We start from the raw sequence: 18,340 nt of genomic DNA, 5'->3' as shown, positions 1-18,340 counted from the left end.
TGGCTGACTTTGAATTATTTATGTATTTAATATGTCCTGAGATAACTTTGGGGCATAAGTTATTTTAATGAATTAGCTACCTTTCGACATTTCTTTCTGAAGAAGACAAAATTTAAGGCTCAGAAGTTTTATTATTTAACAGGTAAAACCTATATTTATATGAGTTATTTATGGATCTATTTATTTTTCTTAAATCTTTAAAGAAAGGATAAAGAGTATGATTATCGGATCTGTATAGGGAAGTCCTACTTAGGAAAAATATTAATTGAAATTTTGTTTTTACTATTTGTGTACTGAAGAGTCCCTCCTATGAATGGAGTGAAAACCAAACCCAGTTTTGTGTTTATTAACTTGTTTTTAAATTGTTGAAGCTTCAAAAGTATTGGTCAATTTAACTCCCTGGTCTGTTAAAACCTTGTAACAATATCACTATAATAATAAATTTTTGAAATAAAATTTATTTCCTTATTCTTTCTTATTAAAAGTGGGTGGGGAGTGGGGGGCTGGACTGATGGATCAGTGGCTGAAAGCCCCTTCTGTGTAATCATGAGGACCTGAGTTCAGGTCCCAGAACCCACATAACAAACAGGTAACACCAGCTCCAAGGGGGATTGAAACAGGAGAATCCCTGGCCTTGCTGCCTCCAACATATGTGAGAAAACCTAAGTCCCAGGTTTAGGGAAGCACCCTGCCCTGAAGGAACAAGACAGAGAGTGATAAGGGGGCCATCTGATACCCTCTTCTGGCTTCTGCCTGCTTGTATAGGCACACACACACAGCCGTGCATGCATGAATGCACACACATACTCACAAATATAAAAATAAATCTTCCTCCCAAAAAAGTATAATCAGCCTTCATGCGTATAGGTTCCACAACCTTGGATTTAAGAAGTTGAGAATCAAGAGTGTAGCTAGGATGTGCAAGGCACCTTTCCTGGATACGTGTAGCTGCTGCTCCTCATCAAAGAAATCTCTCTTTACAGCAAATGGAGAGTGTCACCGAAAACTCTATCTGGGAACAATGCAGAGATCATCAACAGATTATGGGAAGCCCAGCCCCAGTGGACACATGTGCAGCGTAGCTCCTGCATCTGTGGCTCGGGGAATATAATGGAAGAGGGGTGGAAACATTGTAAGAGCCCAGTACTGGGAAAGGTGACTGGACTTGGGGGTACTTGGAGGGGGGCAATGTGGAAACCTAGTGCAGTGGAAACTCCCTGGAACATTTGAGGGTGACCCTAGTGAAGACTCCTAGGAATGGGGAAATGGAGCCTGAACCAGCCTTCTATAGCCAGGCAAGGCTTTCAGCAGTGGCCACAAAACTTTCAACCTACAATCTGTCCTGCCTCCAAGATGTGCTGGGGCAATGGTGGCACCGAACTTTAAGGAGTGACCAACCAATGACTGGTCCAAATTGAGGCCCATGCCAAAAGAGGGACCCCATGCCTGACACTGTCTGGAGGGCCAGGAAACAGAAGCTGAACAGCCCAGAGATCCAGGACAAAAACAAACATGACTGGGAAAATTTTTTTTTCAGTGAAATGATTACTAATAATATTTTTGCTATACTCATAGATTGGTGCCTGCCCAGTTGTTATCAGGGAGGCATCATCCATCAACTGATGGGAGCAGATGCAGAGATCCGCAGCCAAATACCAGATGGAGCCAGGGGAACCCCACAGAAGGGAGGAAGGAAGGATTGCAGGAGCCAGAGGGGTCAAGGACACCAGGAGAACATGGCCCACAGAATCAACTAAGCAGGGCTCACAGGGGCTCACAGAGACTGAAGCAACAATCACAGACCCTGTATGGGTCTGAGTTAGGTCCTCTGCATATACGTTATGGTTGTATAGCTGGGTGTTCTTGTGGGACTCCTAACAGTAGAAATGCGGGGAGGTCTCTTGGGACCCCTTTCATCCTACTAGGTGACCTCATCCAGCCTTGATATGAAGGTTTGTGCCTAGTCTTACTGTAATTGTTATGCCATTTCAGCTGATATCCCTGGGAGGGCCTTTTTTTTTTTTTTTTTTTAAAGGGAAGTGCAGAAGTGGATCTAGGGGAGAGGAGGGTTGGGGAAAGGACTGGGAAGAATGGAGGGAAGGGAAGCATCAGTCGGGATGCATGCTGGCTGGTCATGTGTGTCAACTTGACACAAGCTAGAGTCATCAGAGAGGAAGGAGCCTCAGTTGAGACTATGCCTCCATGAGATCCACCTGTAAGGCATTTTTTCAATTAGTCATCAATGGGGGAAGGCTCAGACTATTGTTGGTGGTAGTCCTGGGTTCTATAACAAAGCAGGCTGAGGAAGCCAGTAATCAGCTCCCCTCCATGGCCTTTGCATCAGCTCCTGCCTCCAGGTTCCAGCCCTGCTTGACTTCCTGTTCTGACTTCCAAAGATGGGCTATGATCTGGAAATGTAAACCAAATAAACCCTTTCCTCCATAACTTGATTTTTTTTGGTCATGGTGTTTTGTTACACCAATAGAAACCCTAACTAAAACAGGGTGTAATGTATGAGAGAAGAATAAAAGGGGGGGGAGATTATTACAAGCCAGAATATCAGAGAGTCTGCCGTGAAACAGTCTCTCCTAGAAATGTCTGCATAAACAAGATCAGAACAATGGCAATATCAATGGACGTGTTAACAAGGAAGGGGGAAATTTCATGGGGTCATAACCCTAGATAAAGAACTATCAGCAACCATTGACTTCTGGGAAAAGGAGAATTAGCCGCTCCTAGAGATGAGCCCCTCATTAGTTGTCTAATGCAGAGTGGTCAGCCCTGAAACCATATGCACACCAACAACAAAAATGGACTCAGCAGGTTGTATTTATATGTATTTGTGCATACACATACATATATTTGCATATAGCGATAATAAAGAAAAGGAGACTATGAACTTGAGAGTGGGGTGTGTGGAGGATCTTCAAGGAAGGGTAGCTGGGAGGTTCTTGAGGATCAAAGGGAGGAGGAAAGTGATAGAATTCTATTCGTATCAAAAACACTTTTTAAACATAGTATATTTTTCTACCATGCCAATTGTAAATGAATAATAGAAATTTGGAATCACACAAGCGTGGATTTCAATCCTGGCTTTCCTTACTTGCTGATCCATGAGCAATATCTCTAAGCCTCTTGCCTCCTCGTGCGTAAAATAAAAGATAATAAGAGTGAAAAGCGAGCATGTAGTTAGGTCTCTGATTGGTGTCAGTGCAGAACACGTGCTGTCTTCCTCGTTTTCACGGGGCTCACATTGGGTGAGATGCTGTAAGATGACTCACAGCACATGGAAGGATGCAGGTAGGTAACGCGCAAAGGCCACTATTTTATGCGAGGAGTTGAGCATCCGCAGACTTCGGTGTGGGGGAGGGACTGTCCTGTTACTCATCCCCGAGCACACAGAAGGACCTCTGAACTTGAACCACCTCATCTCTCCTCTATTTGGATAAGTACAAAGCTGTGCCTCAGAGAAACAACGCCCTTGAACTACCCAACTCCACATTCTCGGTTTCACGTGCCTTCAAGACAGTGGAGGACAAGGCTCTTCTATTATTAGACAATGGGACAAACCAGAGCATTCTACAATAAATTAAGCAACAATAACAGTGGCCCTGGGAATGGCACATGATTACTGAAGATCAAAAGGGAAAAATTAAAAACTTCCCCAAAATATAACCTGATATTTGGCTTAAAAGAGGAAATTCTGCAAGGAGACTCTGTTTTCGGAACAGGAGTCCTTCCTTTGATGACCAAGGCCTACCGGAGATCAGTAAGGAACAGGTTTTCCTCTCAGAGCTATAGTTCTCAGATCTGGCCTCTGTCTCTCATCTGATGCACCCAAGCACCCAGAAGAGAAGTAGTGGGGCACGGCCAGCTTCAAGTATAAGAGGTGTTCAACACAAGCAAAATAAAAACTGAGTCATATTTACCTACAGGTCGGTTTCAAGCTTTGAATTACAGCCATTCCCAGCCCCCATGCCCCAACTTATCATCATGCCCAGTTTGGGGAGCCCTACGGAAGTTCTCCAGCCATTCCCACAGGCTCCCTGCTTTTTCTTTTAATTTATTTCTTTGTTTGGAAGAGAAAAGCATGCACCTTTCCTGTGGAGTGTTCACTCTTCACTCTCCAGCGTGCCCCAGCAGCACCCAGAGTTGTATGGCCTACCTCTACTTCATTCTAATCCCAAAGCCAGTGGGCAACTTCTCTGGCTCCTGTCACTATCAATGTGAGCTTGGTTCTCATAGCCAGCCTGTCTCAAGCTCCCCACACATGGCTAGCACTGACAGGTGCTACCTTCATGCTTTAAAATTCATTTCGAAAATCCTGCTGCTCACTGTTTGGAAGTTTCACTGAATGAAAATTTTAGGGGCAGCACGAAAGGAGAACATACATGTGCCTGAGACATGATTTCCTATTAGTTTTACTAGGATTTGGGGCATAGGAAACAGGTCCTTCTGTCTCTGTTCATTTAGTATTGTTATAACATCTGTGTGGCTTCTGGTGACGGTTTCATGGTAAATGGAATCCACGCAAAGTAACATGTGGGGCAGAGAGGAGGTGCCCGGCTCTTCTATCACAACCTATTCCTTCAGGGCAGTGCCCTGGGACTCGGTCGACTATCATTAGACAGCACCGATCTCTCCCAAGGATGATGCCCCCATGACTCAATTATCTTGCACTAGGCCCAACCTTTTAAAGGTTTCACCACCTTAAATCCGCCAGAAGAGGGAGCAGGTTTTCAGCAATGAATGTTTAGACAACTTATGAGTTACTTTCCTTGACACTGACATTATCCGAGAGAAACACTTAAGGAGGAAAACACTTGCTTTGGTGTACACGTTGGGCTTTAGCCCAGGGCCAGGAGGGAGATGTAGCAGAACTCATGGTAGCAGGAACATGAGGCTGGTAGACGAGGGAGCGGGGAACTTGGGCTGAAGTGAAACTTAGTACAACCCCAAAGCCAGCACTCCAGAGACCAGTGTCCTCCATCCAGTCTCCATCTCCTAAAGGCTGCACCGCCTCCCCAAACAGCTAGGGACCAAATGCCCAAACACACGATCCTATGGAGGACATTTCACAAACAAACCACATCCAAACAGTAGGAACGCCATGCGGCTCTCACTCCCCAATGCACACTACCTGTACTCTAACTTCATTTTCCCCAGCAAGTGCTGTCCTTCCAAGCTGCCATCCAAGCTGGAAATCTGTGGGGCTTAGGTAACTCTCCCTGCTTCTTTCCCTCTCTCACACTTCTAACATTCACGCATCAAGCTCAGGATTTTCACTTTCTAACCATTTTGTGGGCCCATATCTTCTCATCACTATGATATTCCCAGTGTCCTCATGTGCTTCTCTGTTGCTGTGTTAAAACACTGACCAAAACCAACTTGGGGAGGAAAGGGCTTATCTTATCTTGTAGCTCCCAGGTCACAGTCCATCACTACGGGAAGCCAAGGCAGGAACACAAGGCAGGAACCTGGAAGCAGAGTCCACAAAGGAACACTGCTTATGGGCTTGCTTACCTGGTTCAGATTCAGCTACCTTTCTTATACCTCCCCAGACCACTTCCCCAGGGATGGAACCACCCACAGTGGGCTGGCCCCTCCATCAATCACTAAACAGTAAATAGGCTGGGCTGTGGTGGCACACACCGTTAATCCAGCACCCAGGAGGCAGAGGCAGGTGGATCTCTGTGAGTTTGAGGCCAGCCTCGTTTACACAGCAAGTTCCAGGATGGCCAGGGCTACACAGAGAAACCCTGTCTCAAAAAAAAAAAAAGAAAGGAAGAAAGAAAGAAAGAAAGAAAGAAAGAAAGAAAGAAAGAAAGAAAGAAAGGAAACAGAAACAGAAAAAGAAAAAGAAAAAGAAAAAGAAAATACCCACACAGACATGCCTACAGCCAATCTGATGGAGGCAATTCCTCGGCTGAGATTTCCTCTTCCCAAGTGTGGCTTTCTTCTGTTATCTGTGTCTCGTCCTGTCAATCCTGACTACCGTTTCTCTGGATGATCTCAAAGTATCTGCCAATGCTACCTACACACAAAGTCAAAGATAACAAAGTACTCTCATTGTCTGGTTTATTTCACACCGCTTGCTGCATAGTTAAATGCTCTAAGCATAATGAGGTTCTTACGGAGCCACTAGGCTGTTGTTGAATTCTCTGTCTATGCTTTGGACCCCTCTGCCTGAATGCCTGAACCACTCTTTTCCTACTGTTCCTATTATTCACAGCCTTCCCTCCCCAGACTACCTTGGCCCTGCTTTGTAATGAAAGCATGTGGTGGAGGAGACACTATGAAAGATGACAGCGGAAGAGACTGAGGTCCCAGCCCCTTCGAGGGCATGCCCACAAGTCTTACTTCCTTCTATCAGATCTCATCTGTTAAAGGCTCCACCTCCTCCTAATATAACTAAAGGCTTGGCACCAAACCCCTACCATGTGGGCCCTCAGGGAACATGTGCTCAGACAATAGCACGCCTGGTTTGGTTCATTCTTACTTCTGCACTTGAAGCTTTGTGCTTTGCACGCTGCAACAAAACTCTTCCCTCCATATTCACGAGGACCTCACATTCTTAGCATCCACATTTCATGTCTTTTGCTACCTTGAGCAAGACGCTGTGAGGAGACAGGGAGCAATTAGAACATAGGTGGACCCAGACAACAAAGACTGCTTACTAATGCACGTATCTCAGAGTGATATCATCATATCATGATGGAGGAAGCTTTGATGAAAGGGAGTCAAGAGTTGCCTTCACCAGCTGCACAACCTGGTTGTTCCCCATTGAAGCAAACCCAAGTGGCCAACTTTAGTTCACATCCTTTCTCAATGATGATGGCATTTATCCACAGAACATGGGTCCAATGTGACAGGGAACAGTCACTGTATTCTTTAAGTGACATTAAGCATTTATTTGGGAGACAAGAAAAAAAAAAAAAACGTGGGTAAAGTCAATGATGAGTAACAGTGTGCCTATCTTCAGAGAAATTGTATTCTATGGGCATAAGGGGCAGAGGGGTAGAAAATAACCATAAAGGAAGAATTGGAAGTATTCTCAAGAGATGGCTCAGTGGTTAAGAGCACTTGTTGCTCTTACAGAGGACCAGAATTAAGTTCCTAGCACCCATGTCCAGCAGCTCACTACCACCTGTAACTTCTTCTCTAGGGGATCCAACACCCTCTTCTAATCTCTAAGAGTACCTACATTCACATGCACAAATCCACACACAAACACATACACACACCTAAAAAGAAAATAATTGTTTAAAGAAAGAAAGAATTGAAGTTCTGCAGAAGACCATAGGCTAAATAACTGAGATGGTTTTGTCCTTGCAGATTGTAAGTATCAAAGACTTTCAGAAGATGTTACTACATATGAAATGGGAAAAGAGAAAAAAAAAAGGAAGGAGACAGAGAGAACAGACATGTGACTTCCTGTTTAACTGCAAAGCCACCCTTTAAAAAACTTATTTAGCTTTATTTTGTATGCGTTGGTGTGAAGGTGTCAGATTCCCTGGCCTAGAGTTGTAGACAGCTGTGAGCTGCCATGTGGGTGTATAGAAATGGAATCCTGGCCCTCCAGGTTCAAAATCACAGAACCTGTTACAAGAAGACCTGTAAACAGATGTTTCCTGTCCCGACCACCCAGCCAGGGCTACGCAAAAAAACACTGTCTCAAAAAAACAAAAAAGAAAATACCCACACAGACATGCCTACAGGCCAGTCTGAAGGAGGCAATTCCTCGGCTGAGATTTCCTCTTCCCAAGTGTGTCTTTCTTCTGTTACCTGTGTCTTGTCCTGCCTATCCTGACTACCGTTTCTCTGGACAATCTCAATGCATCTGCCAATGCTACCAACACACAAAGTCAAAGATAACAAAGTACTCTCATTGTCTGGTTTATTTCACGTCCAACCAAATAAGAGACTGAATATGAATGATAAATGCTTGGCCAATAGCTCAGGCTTGTTACTAGCTAACTCTTACATTTAAGTTAATCCATTTTTATTAATCTATGTATTGCCACGTGGCTTGTGGCTTTACCTGTCCTCTAGCATGTCTTGCTTCCTGGGCGGCTTTCTGGTATCTCCTCTGACTCTGCCCTTCTTCCCATCTTTCTCCTACTTTGGTTTTCCTGTCTATAATTTCTGCCTGGCTATGTGCCAATCAGCTTTTTATTAACAATGAGAGCACACATTTTCACAGTGCTATATACTGGTGTCAGTTATATGTATATATGTATTTTTTCCAAATTAAAATGTAAAGTATCTGATATTTTATTGCATCTCCTTCAGGATAACACTTATAATGAATGAATTTTTATACATTGGACATAATTTCAAGATTTCAGTTGGACATTTAGAAGGATTTATTGCTTTGGAGGACAATGATTGTGAGATTTTCATGTTTGAAGTTGTTCTTTAGAAATAAACTTGATAATATTGTTTGACTTGTGAATAATATCATGTTATCTTAAAAATTGCTCTCTGTGTATGTGTGTGTGTGTGTGTGTGTGTGTGTGTGTGTGTGTGTGTGTGTACATGCTATGGCAGACATGTAGAGTTTAGAATTGGTTCTCTCCTCCTTTATTTTACATGGGTTCCAGGAATTAAAGCCAGTTTACCAAGCTTATGCAGCAAGTACTTTACCCAGTGAGCCATGTTGCGGGTACCAACATCAGGTTATCTTTGGGCAGAGGGGTGGAGTGGAAGATCATTCAAACCGTTCCAGTACAGTGATTTCCTAACTTTTCTTGGGGTCATCCAGTAAGAGTTAGTTAAGGGCCTACTTCTCCAGAAAAACACTGAACAAATAAGAATGAACGAGACAGCTTTCCCAACTTTGCCCTCCCAGTAATAAACATTGGGCCAGTGACACATGTGTCTTTACTACATGCTAATTCATTCATGAGTGTGTCTCCCTGGCCATCATCACCATCGCCATTCATGTTAGGCAGACATACAGCATGAGCAAACCACAATGCATAATTCCTCTTTCCAGGAACTTGTGAGTGTAACCTGTGGTAATTCAGCATGAGGTATGTGAGGGACGAGTCACCTTTGATCTGAGCTTTTTGAAGCCTCTTTGCTTTCAACCACAGACATGTCCACTTCCCCAACATCACTAGGAGTGAGATTTATGCTTTGAGAACCAGTCATGTCACCTGTGCCCTAAATTATACATCTGATAAGAAACGGCGCTGAACGTACGAGGAAGCGTGGGACTCAGCAACCACCCTTGATGTCTCAAGGTTTTTCTTGTCAGTGCCTAGCACTGCTCTTCCTCATTGCTCTTTGCTGTGGAATAATCCTGCACACTGTGAAAATGTGCTGCTCTCGTTAATAAAAAGCCGATTGGCCAGTGATGTGAATTGAGCAATAACACAAAGACACTTTTTTATAGAAGGATTCCGGAGCTACTAACACGAATATGGGGGAAGGGATAGTAGCCAGTGGGGGGTGGGGATGGAAGAGTTGGCTTTATCTGGGGGTGCAATCATCATCACAGGAGAGTAATCTGATGCAGGAATGTGGGTAGGTAACAGACCTTCCCAAAGTTCTGGTTGCTTTTATTTTCTGCATAAGAAGCACAGTCACCTATTGAGTGTAAAGAATGATGGAGGTGAGTGGAGAATTGAAAAGCGTATCAATCAAGATTGTTATTTATTTTCAGCGTACTTACTGGGTGAGAGAGAACACGAGGTACAACAAAATCCACGACAAGAGTTTTATTAGGGGAGGGAAAGTGGGACGGTGCAATAGGCCTACAGGAAACAAATAGTTCAGAAGAGAGAGCAGGGAATGGGTGGGATCTGCTTTTATAGGTCTCCCTCTCCCATGGGTATATGGGCCTGTGTAGCTACAACACGCATGCGCGTAGATTACGTGACACGGGGTACAGGGATTATGTAAACCGTAAAGCCCTGAGGTGACTAAGCATTTTGCCTGACTGCTGGGATAGCACATGCATGGTCATGTAGCTAGGAAGTGGCTACAAATTATAACAAAGATAAATTTGAAAATGAGGGGCTTGGAGAGATGGCTCAGAGGTTAAGAGCACTGGCTGCTCTTCCAGAGGACCTGAGTTCAATTCCCAACAACCACATGGTGGCTCACAACCATCTGTAGTGAGATCTGGTGCCCTCTTCTGGCCTGCAGGCAAACACATAGGCAGAACACTGTACACATAATAAACAAATCAATCTTAAAAAAAAAAAAAAATTGGAAATGAAGGTAATAAATTGGTAACTGCCTTACAGAGACAGGAGTAAATATTCACTAGACTTATGGGAGAGTAGGAGAGCAAATGGGCATCGGGGTGGTATTATGGATCTCCTTGAGGTTAGTGATCATATATTTAAATAAAAATTAGTCAACAAGGGTTGCATGCTTTTCTCCAGCCGCAGTCACCAGTGAGAGTTCCGGCCTAGTAAAAAGAGACTCATGTGCAATAGTGTTTGGTATAGGGCCACTTGAATTTGACCACGGGAAACAAGCAAAAGACAGAGAACATACACAAAAGAGTGACTGCAGTAACTGGCCATTTATCCAGGCTGAGCAAGGAAGAAAATTGAGCATAGGACGGTGCATCGATTCCAGCGACATGTAGAGACGGGACCCAAGACAACGGGAGTGCTGTCCTCAACTCCACACACACCCCCATAGCTATCAAATTCTCAGTTCCTCCTGTTCTTCCGTGAAACTAAATTTGTTTAATCCACTCCTAATCGATATATCTGACTCAAATCCAGCCTGGATAATGGTGGAGCGGCCAGGTCAGGGTGTGCAGCGAGTCAGTAATGAGGAAGGTCCACCAAGGTTTAGACTCCCAGTGTAGAAATACACCAAGGGAAAGTTTTCCAGGGAGAACAAACCCACCACCAGACCACGATATCCCCTGGTTTGATATTCCCAGGTAACCTTACCTATAACAGATAATTGTTGCGGATGTCTAGAGAATTAAACTGGATGAAGTAGTGGAAAATGAGGCTATTTTCGTGAGAAAATGGAGAGGGCAGAAATGGATAGAAAGGATGTATTTGAGATATATTAAAAATAAAATCAACAGAATTCGATGGGGTGGTTGGAAAGACGGAAACATTCCTGATGTGGTCACCAGGGAAGGTCACAATGCTCTTGAATAGAAGAGGGGTGGTAGATTATAAGGCAGTAGGTAGGAGTAGTGACCTTCCTTCGAGCATGTTGGGTTTGAGATATCTGTGGGGCCGTCCAGTAGGAAAACAGAGAAACTAGCCTGCAACCTCACAAAGATATAAGCCAAAAGATCTTTGGTGAATAAAGCCCTCCCTGAGTAGAAGCAGATGGGATCTAAAGTATGGTGTGGAAGTGTGAACAAGTTTCAGAAGCCAGGGTTTGTCAGGATATCCTGTAGGGAAGTCACGTGACAGAAGGACCTGACCCCTGCAAATTCTGATAGCTCAAGATCAAAAGAAGGCCCATGAAAGAGTAAGAGCAATGAAAAGTGCACAAAGGAAAATCAGAAAGTGGAGACACCAGAATAGAGGCCTCAAAGGAGGAGAGGGCAGCAGAATCCAATGCCTAGAGATGTCCGATAAACTGTCACCCGACGAGCATGGGCTATGATGAAACCAATTATTGATTCTGAGGGGCAACACGGTTTCTGCAGCGACAGAGGCAAGAACAGTATCACAAAGGATAACGAAGTTGATGGAAGAATAGGAAGCCAAGGAGGAAAAGCCAATTTCCCAAGGAGCTCGGCTGTAAAGAGGAAAGGAATCACCACTGACTCTGAGCCATCACTCCAGCCCCGTGGACCCAGACTTTTTAAAAAACCAAGAGTGTCAGGACATGCTTATAATTCCAGGACTGAGGAGGCCAAAATGGGTGGACCTCTGGGGCTCGCTGGCCAGTTAGCTTAATCTACCTGGTGAGTTCCATGCCCGTGAGAGAAAGAAAGGAAAGAAAGGGGGGGCAAAGAAACAAACCAAGAAGTGAAGATACAAAGTGGGGGGAGGGAAGAAAAGATGTATAGCACCCGGAGAATTATACCAGTCATTGACCTTTGGCCTCCACCCACTCGTGCATGTACACAAGTGCAAACATGCACAGCATTTTACAAACACACCAGAGTTATCAAATTTTAAAAACCAAGAAGACCAGCCTTTAGGAAGGATGTGGGAATCACTGGGTCTCACATATTTCTGATAGTAATAAAAATGATGCTATCACCCAAAGTTTATGGTAGAAAACTCTCTTAGACTGGCCCTGTACTATGCCCCCAGCACACCAGACTAGACACAGTAACGTCTGTTGTACTAAAAAAAAAGTGGGGGAGGCATTGAAGTCAATAAACAAAAAACAGTTGGGAGCCTGAGTCAGTCTGAGTCAGAACCCTCTGCTCCTACTGTTTGCTTGTTTGTGGTAGTGTGATTCTTTTCTCTTTTTTAATTAGTAGCATACACTAATTGTACAAAGTAAAGGGTTTCATTATGACATTTCCATGCACAAATATAACATTCTTTTTGTTTTTTGATTTTTTTTTTTCGAGACAGGTTTTCTCTGTGTAGTTTTGGTGCCTGTCCTGGATCTCGCTCTGTAGCCCAGGCTGACCTCAAACTCACAGAGATCCACCTGCCTCTGCCTCCCGAGTGCTGGGATTAAAGGTGCGCACCACCACCGCCCAGCTAAATATAACATTCTTTATTCACATCCTCTAGTACTCTGTTTTATCTCTCCTCCTCTATCCTCCTTTCTCTCTTCCCTTTCCCATCCCTAACAGTCCCTCTTTTACTTTGATAGTCTTTCCCACCTTCACCCAGATTCTATATGTAAGAGGAAAAATGCTTTGTCTTATTGAAATGGCTTGTTTCACTTAACACAATGGTATCAAGTTCTCTACATTTTCCTGAAAGCAACATACTTTTTAAATTTTATGTTTGAGACCGTGATTTAATTATATCCTTTCCCTCTTTCATTTCCTTCCTTCAAATCCTTCCCCACATACCCTACTTCCTTTCTTTCAAATTCTTGGCCTTTTTTTTTCATTAATTGTAGTTACATGCATATATACATATATTCCTAAATATAACCTGCTCAGTCTGTATAATGTTACTTATATATATGTTTGCAGGGATTATCATTTGTTACTGGATAACCAATTGATATGCTTTTCCCCAGAGAAGACTATTTCTCCCACTCTCATAATTTCTTAGTTGCCCATAGTTCTTTGTGTAGAGTTGAGGCCTCATGGATTTTTCCTCATCTACTTTGGGTTGTCTGTTGTCCTTGTTCAGCTCATGTTTAGGCAGTCATGCTGCGTAGCTTCTGACATTACTAGGAGACAATCTCACAACAGACTGTCTGATTTTTTTGGCTGAGTCAAGCTCCACTGTGCATATGTACCATGTTTTCCTTATCTATTAATGGGTACCCAGGCTGACACCATAATTGAGCTATTATGAATAATAAAGCAATAAATATGATATGTAAACGTCTCTATAACAAACAAACTTTGTTCAGGGGTATATACTCAGAATAGTCTGGCTGGATAATATAGAAGTTCTCTTCCTACATGTTTTCAGAAAATGATGATTTTCTTAGTAGCTAGACTAATTTACATTCCCTCTACTTTAATAATATTAGAAAAATAACTTGGAAATACTAATGCATTTTTTTTGTCTTATTTCTGTTCCATCCAGGCCCCACAAAGCTGATCTCTTCTATTCAGCTCCTCGGAACACTTAACTGCATTTAATAGAATGACATTGCCTGATTCCAGAATCCTAAGTAAATGCTAATTACAGCCTCTTCACTATTGAAAAGTCATGTGTTACTCTAGTGGGTCTGCCTTTATATGTTACTTGATCTTCTTCACATGCAGCTTTTAATGTCCTTTCTTGGTTCTGTACATTTAGTGTTTTCATTTCTTGACTGGTCCTGTCTACTTGGTGTTCTGCATGATTCTTGTACCTTGATAAGTATCTCTTTCTTTAGACTGGGGAAATCTTCTGTTATTTTGCTTTAAATATTTTCTGTGCCTTGGACATGGGCTTCTTCTCCTTTCTTCTATTTGTGGATTTGGTCTTTTTCATAATGTTCCAGATTTCCTGGGATTTTGTTTGTTTGTTTGTATGTTTATATTTTAGATTCCCCCCCCCCTTTTTAACTGAGCTATCCATTTCTTTTACCTTGTCTTCAAGTCTTGAAATTCTCTTTCCATGTCTTGTAATCTGTTGGTGAGACTTACCTCTGAGGTTTTGTTTGACATCCTAAGTTTTCATTTCCAGTTTTTACATCAGTTTGGGTTTTCATTAGTGGTTCTATTTCTCTGTTAAATTTGGTTTATTCTTATTTGTAGATCTCAGCTTTTAAGCTTTTGGTACATGTACAACAATCCAAATAACCATGGATGCAGTAAGGGACCAAGGGAGAGGAAAGGCTCTCCCCAGGAAGGGGGAATGGGTACAGTGTTATAGAGAGATAAAAGGGAGAAGATGGGTGAGTCACATAAAGGAGGGAAGACCGGAGGAAAAACTAACACTGCAAGCTGCTTGAAAACCATATGGAAACATACTAGTGTAGAAGCTTCCTCTATGAAATGAATTTAAATAGAAGTCACCAAGTAATAGGATACACAATGACCCAACCAGACATCTCATGCTACCAAGTAAAACCTCCCAGTGCCAGGAATGGGTTACATATTGTTCAGTCACAGGCCGAAGGGGTCTCATGAGACCACCCAAACATCACAGGCTACTGCCATTGTCCCTGATTGCTTTCCACAACCTGATGGCAAGGCCCCATTGCAGAAGACCTCACTCACTTATGTCACTGAACATGGAGAATCTGAGCTGCTGCCTAACAAGAAGTCTCGCCTCTACCAGTCAGCATGCATGGTACTGGAAGGTACGCTGCATGCTACTGGGGGAGGAAAGTACTTGTCAGTACTAATTAACTAAAACCCCTGTGTCCTCCAACATCAACCTGCCTGCAAGGTACACTGATGCAACAGGGTCGCCAATGTTATGTGAGAAACCAACCACTTTTTTTTATTGCATTTAAGGCCCACTCCATGCGATGGAGCTCATGCCTAACATTGCTAGGGTAGACAAGAGACTAGATAGATCACAGGCCCAGGGGAAAACCTACCATTATTCTGCTGAAGAAACAGCAATAAAATGGCTCCTAATGACATTCTGCTATCACAGACTCCCTTCACTCACCCCACATCCGAGAAGCTTCCCCTTTCAGTAGATGGGAATTAACAGAGGCCCACAACCGGACAATGTACAAAGACTGAGAAGCTTTGGAGTACTTAGTCCTAAGAGGGATGTCTTTCTCAACCCCCTCCCCCAAGGCTCAGGGATCTGTGCAGAAGAGGGGTGGAAAGACTGTAAGAGCCGGGGGTGATGGAGGACTCCAAGGACACAGGATCCTTCAGACACAACAGGACTGATGCATAGATGCGCTCACAGAAACTGTGGCAATGCGCACAAGACCTGCACAGGCTCAAGTCAGATGGTGTCTCGGAACTGAGGAGAGAAGGGAGACAAGGGATTGACCAAGAGTCTATCTGTGATTGGATAGCCACTGGCAAAGGGAAACTCAGTTTTCTCCCATAGAGTCTCCTGGGGTATATCAACCACACTCCATGGCAGGCAGGCTCCGTGCCCAGTGGTACTGAGCCAACACAGAACAAACTCAATGGTATTTTCATGGACTTTTTGTTTCATTTTGGCTTTGTTTTTCCTTATTAGCCCTTTGATTGTTTTGATTTTGTTTGCTTTATGTTTTTTTTTATTTTGTTTCTTGCTTTTTTGAGAGAGAGAGAGAGAGAGAGAACATAAAGTTGGGTGGGTAGGCAGGTGGGGAGGATCTGGAAGAAATTGGGGGAGAGGAAAAACATGATCGAAATATAGTATATGAAAACCTTTTCACTAAACACCAGGCATGATGGTACACAGCTGTAACTCAGCACTCAAGAGGCTGAAGCAGGACAACTGTGAGTTATAGGTCAGCCTGGATTATATGAGGGAAACCCTATTTCAAACACATCACACACACACACACACACACACACACACACACACACACTCCATTTAACTAATTGGCTGGTATTTTTACTTTTGGACATGCCACTTTGGAAAATAGTTTACCAGTTAAATGTACACTTACAAATCTCAGCAGACCTTCTCCTAGATTTTTACCTGAAAGAAATAAAACTTTCTGACCAACAAACATCTATATGTATTTTAAGTAACAACTGACAAAATTACAAGCAACCAGAATGTTCATCAATTAGTATATGAATAAGTAAATATGAGTATATTCCAACAATGGAATTCCACCCAACACCTTAAAAGAACAAAGCATGGCTTGGAAAGATGGATCATCCTTTACGAGTGCTAACTGCTCTTCCAGAGGACCTGAGAACCTGCTTTGAATGGCTCACAACTGCTTGTAACTCCAGCTTTAGGGGATCCAATGCCCTCTTCTGGCCTCTGTGAGTATCTACACCCACACGTGCACAAACACACATATATGTAGAATTCAAAATAAACATTAAAAAAAAAAAACCAAAAAACTAGTGGTGATCTTTAGCATAAATATATCTTAAAAGCATTATACTAAAGTGAAAGAAGCTGTCAGATTTTGGGAAAAGGTCTACTGTTTTATATTCATATTTGAACTATACATTCTGACTATCATTCCATTATGTTGGAGATAAGCAAAGAATTTTATTCAAGGGTCAACTCCAGAAAAGAAGAAGAATGTTTGGGGGCCAAGATTTACTTTCTTTTTTTTTTTTTTTTTTTTGGTTTTTCGAGACAGGGTTTCTCTGTGTAGCTTTGCGCCTTTCCTGGAACTCACTTGGTAGCCCAGGCTGGCCTCGAACTCACAGAGATCCGCCTGGCTCTGCCTCCCGAGTGCTGGGATTAAAGGCGTGCGCCACCACCGCCCGGCAAGATTTACTTTTTAACTTTTTTTTCTTTCAGGTTGTACAATAACTTTAACTGGGCTTGTGCACGAGTTTAACATTTCTTCAGCCAAGAGTTATTAGATCACTTCCCATGTTTCAGCAACAGCATGAGCTGCACGTAGCACAGTGATCTGGTTTTGGTAATGAAACTCTTCACTGCCCCAGATAACCTAGACTGTATCTCTCCCTCGCCTCCAAGTCGACTCCCACAAAGCCCCGCCTTGCTCGCTTTGGTCTACCCCGTCTCTTGACAAACAGTGTGGTTAACCAGGCTGTCTGCAGCCTTCCTGGTGAATCGGTGGCTCGCAGTTGTGACACTCACCACAATAGTATAATAGCTCTGTCCTTGGGTCCGGAGAGAAATGAAGAAGAAGCACAAGTCCATGTGCCCTCTGTACTGCAGGGAGGGAGGTGTCCCCAACAAGGAGACGCACAGGGGTGAGGTCAGCCTGCTTGGAAAGAGCAGCTCGGAGCCATTCTCCTCAGGGGCCCTTTCCTTTCCACAGTGTTGGACTTCAGCCTCAGATGCAAGTGAGAGCTGAAAAGAAATTTAACACAAACTTTTCCTCACTTCCAGAAAAGGCAAAATACTTCACAATTATTCGTAACTCCACCTGACATAACTCATAGTGATTGATGTTGTTGCAGGTTTTCTAAGTTTCCTCAACAAAATCTAAGTGTTTCCTCAAATTTAAAAAGAGCCAGGCGGTGGTGGCGCACGCCTTTAATCCCAGCACTTGGGAGGCAGAGGCAGGCGGATCTCTGTGAGTTCGAGGCCAGCCTGGGCTACCAAGTGAGTTCCAGGAAAGGCGCAAAGCTACACAGAGAAACCCTGTCTCAAAAAACCAAAAAAAAAAAAAAAAAAAAAGACCCTCCCCCTCACCAAGGGCAGCCATCCAGAGAGCGGGCGCTGCACCTCACCGAGGCAAAGCAGTAGAGCTGGCCCAGGTGGGGTGAGTGCAGGTGAGCTGGACCCGAGGGTGTGAGAGCAGAACTGGCCCTGCTCCTTCCTGTCTTCTACACTGGATGAGTTTGCCAGGACAGTGCTGGAGAGCTCACCTGGCTGCTGCTGATGATGAGGGAAAGCTGGCATGCTGACCAACCCAGCTACCTACCACCCAGGCCCAGAACCAGAACTACAAGGTAGCCCACTCCAACATCCACCTCATCTATGAATTTCTGGAGCATGTGAAGGGCCCAGACCTGCAGGTCCAAAGCTACAAGATCTCCCATGACACAGGACAACAACAGGATATCCAAGAGGAGTCCCAATGAGGGCCCAGTATCTAGGGCGTAGCAGAAGCCAGGGGCCTCAAACCAGACCAATGACTCATTGCAATGAACACTTCAAGTAAAGATGTATGAACTATATACTGTGTGACT

This window comes from Peromyscus eremicus, chromosome 16_21 (genome assembly GCF_949786415.1).
Source record: "Peromyscus eremicus chromosome 16_21, PerEre_H2_v1, whole genome shotgun sequence".
NCBI classification, from domain to species: Eukaryota; Metazoa; Chordata; class Mammalia; order Rodentia; family Cricetidae; genus Peromyscus; species Peromyscus eremicus.
Note: the sequence above shows the minus strand (reverse complement) of the source record.